Consider the following 10,233-nt stretch of genomic DNA (forward strand, 5'->3'; position numbering starts at 1 on the left):
ACATGTTCTGGTATCGGTCAGTATGATGGCCAGCGGTCCCCAGTCTGTATTCGCCGAGACGGCACCACCGCGTAGGAAGTTTACACGAATGTCGTTGGACGACAAAGTGGATTGTTTATTTGATTTATTATTTATGCGAAAAGCTACAGAAACAAGCTCAGTAGCAAAAAGTTTAAATATAAACCCGGTTTAATGGCACTGGGTAAACGCCAAAGACATAGAAAATAAAAAAAATCACAAACAAGAAACATGGAAGAACATCACAAAACTCCACAAACACCACAGTGCATACATATAATATATATATATATATATATATATATATATATATATATATATATACTCAAATTTGTTGCTTTAATTTTAGTGATTTTAGTTTGTTTTTTACAAATGTCAACGCTGAATAAAACAACGCACTATATATATATATATAAAACTAGGTATGTTTAACAAGGAGTGTTAGGTACCGCCTTGGAACGGTCAGTAAAATGTAAATTTACTGCGGGTTTAAACCAGTTTCAGTGCACAAACCTCACTCTTATCCCAACAATCCTAAATAAGGAAAAACGCAAAAGGTAAATCTTATCAAAGTATAACTTACACAAGGTCAACACACAACAAACTGAATAACATTGGACAATGTCTGTTAAATTCCTAATCGTCCAGCGATAAAATTGAGAGACGCCTCCTTTGGAATACAAAATTATAGAGAACGAGTTGAAAGGAAATCTAATTTTCAATGGTATTGCGGACCGGGGCCGAGACTGTGTTGCTACCATCCGTATATTAAAAAGTGAACGATTGTTTGAGGATGCATCTAAAATCGGGCAGGCCAACAGAATCGGTCGCCGGTGTGATGGTCCTGGATCTCGCCCAAGGCAACTCAGGTTGGCGACCTCGTATGCGTCTCAGCCGCCACCCCCCTAACCATCGATTGAGTCTCAACGACAAGTGCCGTCCAATTTGGACAGCAATTCCGGCGACGAATCGGGATGCAATATCGAACTTCACCAACAGGGAGGTCCAACCGGGCGTGCGATAACTTGTTGCGCACTGGTTATGCTCTTTCAGCCCCCGGCTATCTTCTCAACGTCAGGCCATGAACACTCCGGAAAGCAAGGTGACAACGTCGAGATCATCTACCTCCATAGAAACGTATCACAAAAGCGGAGCACCAACTATCACTTTTGTTACGAACCATAACGGCACCCCCGATCTCGAATTGATTCAACCTAACGGTACCCCACAGACGGAGAGCTCCAGGCCCTATGGTTGCGCGGGTAGTGCGGCATTCTGTGAAGTTTGTGTAACGCGCCCGTGCTCATCCTCGGAATATCTTTGTGTCCATATTTTTCCTGAACAGTTCTAATTTCGATTTATTTCCATTGCGAATCGAGGAATAGTAAGTTTCAAAGTATACAGCAATCCTAAACAAACACACTTTAATTTGCCGAATGATCTCTCTAATTTTGCTTACGATTTAAATATTGGTTCACTGAACATGTGTGGCCTTATGTAAAGGCTGAATTACACAGAACCTGTGAATACCGTAAAGAAATTCCATATGTGTTTGTGTCCAGAAAACCAAAATTGACAATATCGTAAATTGTGATAATTATCATTTCTATTCTTAACCAATATCTGAAAAAAACTCTGGAAATCCGGGGGTTTCGGTTTCTTTGTTCACGACAGTCTGCATTTAATAATGAATTTGTAAAAGATATGCCTATCTAATGCGTATGATTGCTTTACAATAGGCAACATCTATGTTCAACCCGATTAATCTAGAATTTGTAACGAAAACGAAATTTTAGAGTTCCAAATTGAGGTCCCTGATAAATGTATAACATACAAAAAGATCATTCTTACCGTAATGTGTCGTCTACTTGAGTTATTTGTCGTTTGGCGTTGGAATATTGTCATGAATACACGTGGTGTCCATGCAGTGGAAGTTAAGGTAGTGGGCGGCGTGGTTTCGCCATTCAAATTGTTTTTTGTTTTAACAGCGTTAAACGTGTTTGAATTATGTCGAAAATTTAAGTGATCGAGAAGTTAATCGGAATGTTGAATCAAATGGGCAACTAAAAACAAAAGTTGGCAATGATCTGATGAGGTTTCTTTTATTTAAAAGTTGATGGACTCAATGGGATTTCAAGGTGCATTCGGAGTGGAAAGCAGAAAGTGTGAGGAAGGAGGTACACTCTAATGGTTTTGCTTCTCTAAAGGGTCCAGCAAAATAAAAAAAAACAATATGAGTTCAATTATGATATTTTTATTGTTTAGATGCGAGCAAAAGAGGTATTAAGCTCAGGACTGCTTTAAAAGCCATAACATTTATTTTATTGAAGAAGTTCAGTCTAATTTAATATCAAACACAGGAATAAAAATATGAGAATCGCGGATTCTTCATCCGCTGGTTTGGCTACGATACGCGAGTAGGAATCGTATGATATCGCCAGCGACAGCGACGAAAGCAAGAAAATCCGTCGTGCAGAGGCGAACCTTGAGAAGGCGAAAACGACTGCAGACCATTGTTCTGGTAAATTGGATTTCCATTCTTCTCACAGTTTCCGAAAACAACCGTTCAACGGGGGTAGACCTACCTTGTAGAGTAAGCAAACTGGGAAGTTTTGTTTTGATGTTTGAAAAATGAAAATGGAAATGGAATGGACTTGGGGAAATAGGCTGATAGAAAAGGCCCCCCCCCCCTTGTTGAAAATCCCCCCCCCCCTTATTTTCACCCCCGTTTTCTGTATTCCATTATTTGTGGTGGCTACAAAACATTTAACACTTTGTGAAAGATACAAACATACAAACATACAAAGAAAATATGACAACCGATACAGCCGATACAGATCCAAATATGTCAAACATGTCAAAATGTATATCAAGTATTTCGTATGATAAGAGATTCGGAAAACGTTTTCGATGTTGCGAGTGGTGTGGTGGTTACAGTAACATTGATTATCTCTTACTCGTCATGAAAAACTGTGCGCTCGAACATTCCGCGTGTCCAAGCTGTTTTGATAAATACAACGGCGTTTGTCCTGCTTGTTGGTTGAGCCATCCAGTAGCGTTAAAACACATTAAAGAAAGGAAACGATACTACAAGAAATTGGGTATCTCAGAAGGAAAAGATTATCTGACTAGAATCAAGCAAAGCGCAAGAAAACAGTTTAAGCGCTACTGGATGTTGAGATATGCATTATTTTAGGGCCACGGTTTTGAATATATCTTGCTGAAATCAACAAATGTCAAACAAAACGCATAATGACAAGCAATTGTATTGAGAACTGCCAGTGTGACGACTGTAAGTTTTTCAGATTGAATTATTATGACTGTATCCTTTTCAGATTGAATTATTATGACTGTATCGATAACTGCCAGTGCGACGACTGTAAATTGTACAGACAGAAGATGGATTTGAATGATTCCAATGCCATGAACTGTGAGATGGATGAGCTGGCTAACACCGTAAAAACACAGAAATCAGACAACAGCAATACCTTACCGCAACAAACCGAATCGATGAGTGTTGATATGTTGGATAAGGAAATGTTCATGAATTATTATGAAATGTTCAAACCGCAGATGGATTTAAACGATTCCAGTTCCAATGCGGGAATGAAAAGAAAAGTGGAAAATGGTGAGATGGATAACATTGTAAAAAGACAGAAAATAGAATACAGCAATACCTCCCCCCAGCAAACCGAATCGATGAGAGTTGGTATGTTTGACAAGGACAATGACTGTATGGATCTTGTTTGATATTTATGCAAAAAGCTACAATGTGCTTCTATTTGAAATAAATGAACATAAAACCAATATGAAAGTTTTGACGATGAATAATATCGATGAATTATTTTTTTGCTATTATAAGGTCTCCAAATTGTGCACTGGTTACAAACAATCTACAATCTACAACATGTCAAGCAAATCATCTCCTCAGCACTACTCAACTGAAGACGAAAAACTACAAGCAATGGCAGAAGACTATTTGCGAGATGCGGCAGAGTCTTGTATGGATGTGAGCATGGATGAGAAAGAATTCAGCGCAGTAAAAGTAAAAGCAGACGTTCTTACTCCACCTGCTAGCCCGATAAGGAAGAGGTTCAAGGCATGGGAAGGAAAAGATGAAGCTACAGCTGTTGTCCTTTCAGATGATGACGATATCGAGGATGGGAATTTTAGCGATGATCTTGAAAATTCTTCGCCGGCTTCCCCTTTGGATCATGATAAAGTTGCGAAAATACTTGAACAAATATACAATATTCAGGAGTCAAAATATGAGGCAGACCAGATCAGGAGGTGCGTTGAAATGTACAGAGAGATCAAGTATTGTGAGACGGAAGAAGCGAGGACAGCACTGAGACACAGTTCAAACGATTATGCTGAACCTGAGATTCTAGACGATTTTCTGTTGAAGCACATAGGCTATATGTGGGAAACGATAAAACCGTACTTATGAACAATGAACCTGGGGACTCTGAGTATCAGGACTTTGGAGACATTTAGTGTGTTATGATGTTTCAAGTTTTTGTAGATAACGATTCAATTGTAAAATAAACATGAAAAAATGAAATATTCTTTGTCTTGTGTTTTCGTAAATGTGGTAAACGCAGCAAATATAGACAATAGTTTATTGTGTCACCAACGGTTAAGACTTGCCATGTTACTGTTGTCAAAACATTTGAATTACATAAACTGAATGAAATTGACTTGACACTATATTAGTGAAATATTTTTGAACCTTTTAAATAAAGTATGGCTCACAACAACGGTAAAAAAAACTCAAAATGTATTTCGTATGATAAGAGACTCGGAAAACGTTTCAGAGCTTGTCATTGGTGCGGTGGCTACAGTAACATTGACTATCGCTTGCTCGTTATGAAACAATGTGCATTCGAACATTCCGCGTGTCCAAGCTGTTTTGATAAATACAACGGCTTTTGTCCCGCTTGTTGGATAAACCACCCGGCACGAAAAATGAATAGAAGAAACATTAAACGTTACTACAAAAGATTGGGTAACTCAGAAGGAAAAGATTATCTGGCCAGAATCAAGCAAAGCGCAAGAGAACAGTTTAAGCAAAACGTACTGAGATTTGCGTTTCTAAGACTTAGGATAACAAAATATTAACATAAAAAACGAATGCTTTGAAATTGCTTTTATTGAACTTCGTAATATTCACTTGTAAGTGGCAGAAGTAAAGTAATTCATGAAAAATCTTGAGTGTTTTCGTTGAATAGTTCCATACAGGCAGCTTCGTCTAAGGATTGCAGGTTGTCTGTTTGAGATTTCAAGCGCAAAACTTCGTCTTCCAATGCCGTGTTATTTTGCTTAAGCTGATTGTTTTCCGCAGTCAGCTGTGACAGATTCAATGTCAAGCGTGTAACTTCGTCCTGCAATAGTTGACTATCGTCCGTATTCGAGTTGTGCACATGAGTTTGCTTATACCGATCGTTCTCTCTGATCAACCTGAACACCTTTTGCTGTAGTGCGCCACATTTCTTGCGATACTCGGTCGTTTCCAGTTTGTTTTGCAGAAATGTTTTTTCGATATTGTCAAGTATCGAGACGATTTCTTTGAACGTAGACTCGTGCTTGTTATCACCCATACATAGTCTCGCTACGAAGCCGGTAATTTGTAAATTAAGGTTGCTTATGTCCGTCATATTTCTATTGTGAGCGAGTTCAATGTCAGTTTTATTTTCGATTTATATCATGGAATGCGATTTACTAGTGAATTATTTTATTCTTATTATAAGGGCTGAAAATTTGTTACTTGTCATACACATTCTCAAACAATTATGTCCAGTCAAGCATCGACACAGCAAACAACGCCTTGTGAGAACACCAGTGAAAACGAGCAAAAAAGCGAATCTTCTTCTCAGCAACCCATGGATGATATCAATGAATATGAAAAAATGATGGAGATGGCAGAAGATTATTTGCGAGATGCTGAAGAACAAAAATCGAGCGAAATCGAATCCATGCAAGATGACAACCCAGACGGGGCAGTTTGTTATATGAGAAATTGCTGCGTTTTGTGACGGTTACTGTTATGATAGTGATAATTTTGAAGACATTGAGACCGTAGACGAGGAAGTAAAAATTGACGAAATTGAACCAAGTATTTTTGTGAGCGAAAACAAGAATTGACATTAGTTTTCAATCCGCTCAAACATGATGATACTTCATTAAGTGCTTTCCGAATGAAAAGGTTCAAACAATTGTTTTGATGTTTTAACTTTGAATAAATGCGTTGAAATGCAATTTGATTGTTTGTTTTATCTCGATTGAAAAATAGAAGCATAGTAACATAGTAGCAAGCACTGTACCTAGCATTGTAGATTGCATGGTCCATGGCTTAAAAATAATGCAATGAGTGGAACGAATATAGTTCATATATAAACTTATCTTTTCTTCTCATGTCATACTTGTCAAAACCTACTGATCTAGTATATATACAAATTATGGGAATCAAGAAAATCATCAAAACGTGTTTGAAGAAGTTGCTCAGAAGGTCTGATGCAAACAGAAAAACATGGACAGTGTGCAATTGAATGCAAACATCAATATGGCAATTGAAATCCACACGTGTCCGAAACTATATCCGTGTTTGATTTGTTTCAAAAACGGAGAGGCTGAACAGAAAGCAGAACAGAGAGCCCCAAGCCATCAGTGCCCTGAACTGTACCCCTGTTTGATGTGTTTGCTGCAAGAAGACTTGTCGAGTGTTGACAAAATGTGCTGTTACAAGCGTGTTGAAGATCTCAGCACCAGCGACAACAGTGAGAAAAATGAGAATCACGAAGCACTTCGCCAGTTCTTCGCCAGGCGTGGGAGGCAATTTGTGCCAAAACAGTTTTAACAATAAATTGAGTGATGAACAGACAATGAATAGTAACAAAATAAAATGTATGAACTGTTCGTGTTTTATTGTGTTTATCTATAGTAATCTAGTTGGGATCACTTAAGCTTCAAGAACAACTATGCTTGCACATAGTTATCAAACGAGTAATGGTCATATGGTCATATATATATGTGCAAATCGCTATGCATAACTCCTCAAAGATACACAGAATGTATCGTAAAATGCTACAAAGTACGATACTTAAGCAAAATAAAACATGAAATAAAGTAAAACAATCACAGAATAATGTTACGATTTTCGGTACAAGCTATACTGAGCTGATTATTATAAGGGAAAGTGTTGTCTGTCGTATTCACTTGGATACGGTTGAACCATGTAAACAATACTCTTTGTGTGTAAAATTTGGGATATTTTCTGTGTTTGAAGGTACGACCTTGGTAGTTATAGTTTCTATAATGTGTTCGCGATTGAATCAAGCCGGGTTTATGCATATACAAGAGATATAAATGATTTTACGAGGTTTTAAACATTTCCAATTTCAGAAAATATTTCTACTTTCGATTTCGTTTTTCTGAAAATGAACAAACTTTTTTTTTCCTATTGTTTAATTTCATAAAACGATACATAATACATGATTAAGATAATTTTAAATTATTTTTAATGAGTGTATTTTCTTTATTTTCGTAAAAGTTTAAAAAATAAATAAATAATGCAATTCATGGAATGATATGACGTGATATGTATGACGTCATATTGCAGAGTTCTCGCTGTGCGCTGGTCGGCCATCTTGAAAAATAAATTGTGAAGGTCGTATTTCCAGCTTTCCTGCGGTAAGTATGACATGAATGTTTAAAAGTTTTATGAGAAATTGTGTCTAAATATATGATGTATCATATTACCAACAAGTTTTGTCGATGTGTGCATTGAATTACGTAAAAACTTATGTCAAAAGAAATTGCTCCCAGCTCGTTTTAGAATGTTTCGAACATTCTCGAAGCCGATTTTAGAAACTTTAATTCTCGGCTAGATATGTTGAAAAACATAGTAAGCAGTGTTAATTCATATCTCTTGTCTTGTTTATGTCACATTTTGAATGATTTTAACTTTGTTTAGGGACCAAACTGACAGAAATAAGAAATGACAAATCATGCAAGATTGATAAATATCTTCTTCTATTTCTTTGTTTGAAAAATATGTTGAAAATTATTTTTTTTAAACCAGAGACGGCAGTTCAGATGCAGTCGTCCTGTGTGTCAGAAAGCTGGTGATCAAAATGGTTGAAGGCAGTACCCAAGAAAGTACATTTACAAGTAAGTAAAATCACTGAAAATTAATTCCATGAATTGAACTGTCATATCATAATCTCAGTGCTTAGTCTGTTTGGAAATATGCTTGGAATAATTTTTATAGACTGATAATTTATCTAATAACAGACACTGTGTTTGATTTATTACATTGAACTGCTATTAGATAAATTTTCAGTTTGTGTTTGATATCTACCAATGCCATAAATGCATAATTTTGTTCCTGTTGTGAATGATAAGAAATGTTGGGAACATAATACCTTCTGCATGTGAACAGTTTTTCTGTTTCTGTTTGTATGTAGGAAGTATTTTGTTTTCAGGATTATTTCAACATTGTTGATGTGGATGAAATGTGCACTTAGCCATGCTTTTAATGGAATGAAAAAAGTAAAAAACTAACAAGCAATATGTGCAGTTTTGTTAATAAAATGTTTTGTTTCAGAGTTGTGAGGAGTAACCTAGCCTATATAACCTGAAGCTCACCCAATATGCAGTGTGTTCTGCTTGTCAATAACAAGTAAGTAATTTCACCAAATTTCATCAGAAACAAATCTCAAATTTACAATGAACAGTAAAGTTAACTCATCTTGGTACTTTAAATACTGAAACACTGAACCAACATGATTTGATTTTGCTCTTTTAACTTATTTCACATTATGGTAGCAAAATTACAGCTATGTGTCAGATTCGTGACATTTAGCATTTGTCATACATTTCACTCATTCAGTTGTCAAACCAAATGCTAAGTGTCAAATCGATTCATGATATTTAGCATGTGTCATACATTTCACTATATTATTTGTCAAACCGAAAGATGAATGTCAAATTATTTACACATGCTTAGCAGTTTATCATACATTTCACTTTATTATTTGTCAAACCAAAAGATGAATGTCAAATTATTTGAAGATGCTAAGCATTTATCATACATTTCTCTTTTATGACAAATCGACTCACAAATTTAAGCAAACCAGGTGACGATGTACAAATAATTTAGGGTGACGAGCTTTTTGGTTACCTCGCCCAGCCCAACTGAAAGACTTAAAGTATATCTATAAGTCTTTTAGTTTGGTCGGGCGAGCGAGCCAAAATCTCGTCATCCCAAAATATTTGTACATCGTCACTTTGTGTGCTTAATTTTGAGATTCAAATAAATCGTTCTAAATTCAATGTAAAAAAAAGTTTCATAAGGGGGGTACTCAGCGTGAAAAAACTACATCGCTTAAACGCAAATGCGCTTTGGTAGGTATATAGCTAAAAAGCGAATGCGCTATGGTGAAAATCCAAAGTCAAAAATTTTGAAAAAATTGAAAAGTTGTCAAAAAAATCATAATTTTAAGCACGTTGTTAGTGTACTGCTCTGTCATTTGTAAATCAAAACTGAGAGAATGGTTAATATGTTTTGAGACTAAGCATTTACAACTCACTGCAAATATTCTTTGGTGGTCAAAGACTTAATAGAAGTTAATTAGCCAGTGTTCATATTTAGTAAATGAAAATTAGTGAGTTGAAGCTTATATTGTTAAGTTTTATTGTATATCATCTGGCAGGGAAAACAAGATCATTTAAGATTCATGTTTTTGGTGGCAAACAAATTGAACAAGTATTGTTCTTATTTTACTCATTGATGTTTTCATTTTCAACAGAAATGTTTTGTTTTTTCAGCTCTGTATGGCTGGTCTGACCTCAGTGGAAGTTGTTCGTTTAAATGGTTTCGGGACATTGAAGTAAAACAACACGAGGTAAAATACAAAGTGCTTATTTATTTTTTAACTTGTTTATCCAGTAGTATATGATAAACAGTTTTTGAACTTGTTCATCCAGTATTATATGGTACATACAACAATAATGTAGAATATTAAATCACTGAGTTGCGGCTTCTCTGAACAAACATCTGTTCACTTTATGTCCACAGTTTTTTGAGAAACAAACAGGGCATCTGTTTTCCCAGTTTGTAGATTTTCTCGTTTTGCAGAATGTCCCACCAAGAGTGAAGGGCTGCCTGTTTGCTTCAGATTCCCAGTCCTCCTCGCTGATGATTTCTGAAGTCCT

General features: G+C 36.2%; 1 long non-coding RNA gene across 1 annotated transcript; it reads left to right on the forward strand.

Annotated features, from left to right (window-relative positions):
• The first annotated feature begins 7,005 nt into the window (after positions 1-7,005).
• On the forward strand, positions 7,006-8,687 carry LOC128212452 (uncharacterized). Its single transcript, XR_008257459.1, has 4 exons — positions 7,006-7,303; positions 7,637-7,707; positions 8,099-8,187; positions 8,624-8,687. It is a non-coding gene; the product is annotated as an uncharacterized LOC128212452 (long non-coding RNA).
• The last annotated feature ends 1,546 nt before the right edge of the window (positions 8,688-10,233 follow it).

This window comes from Mya arenaria, chromosome 12, assembly GCF_026914265.1.
Source record: "Mya arenaria isolate MELC-2E11 chromosome 12, ASM2691426v1".
Taxonomy (NCBI): domain Eukaryota; kingdom Metazoa; phylum Mollusca; class Bivalvia; order Myida; family Myidae; genus Mya; species Mya arenaria.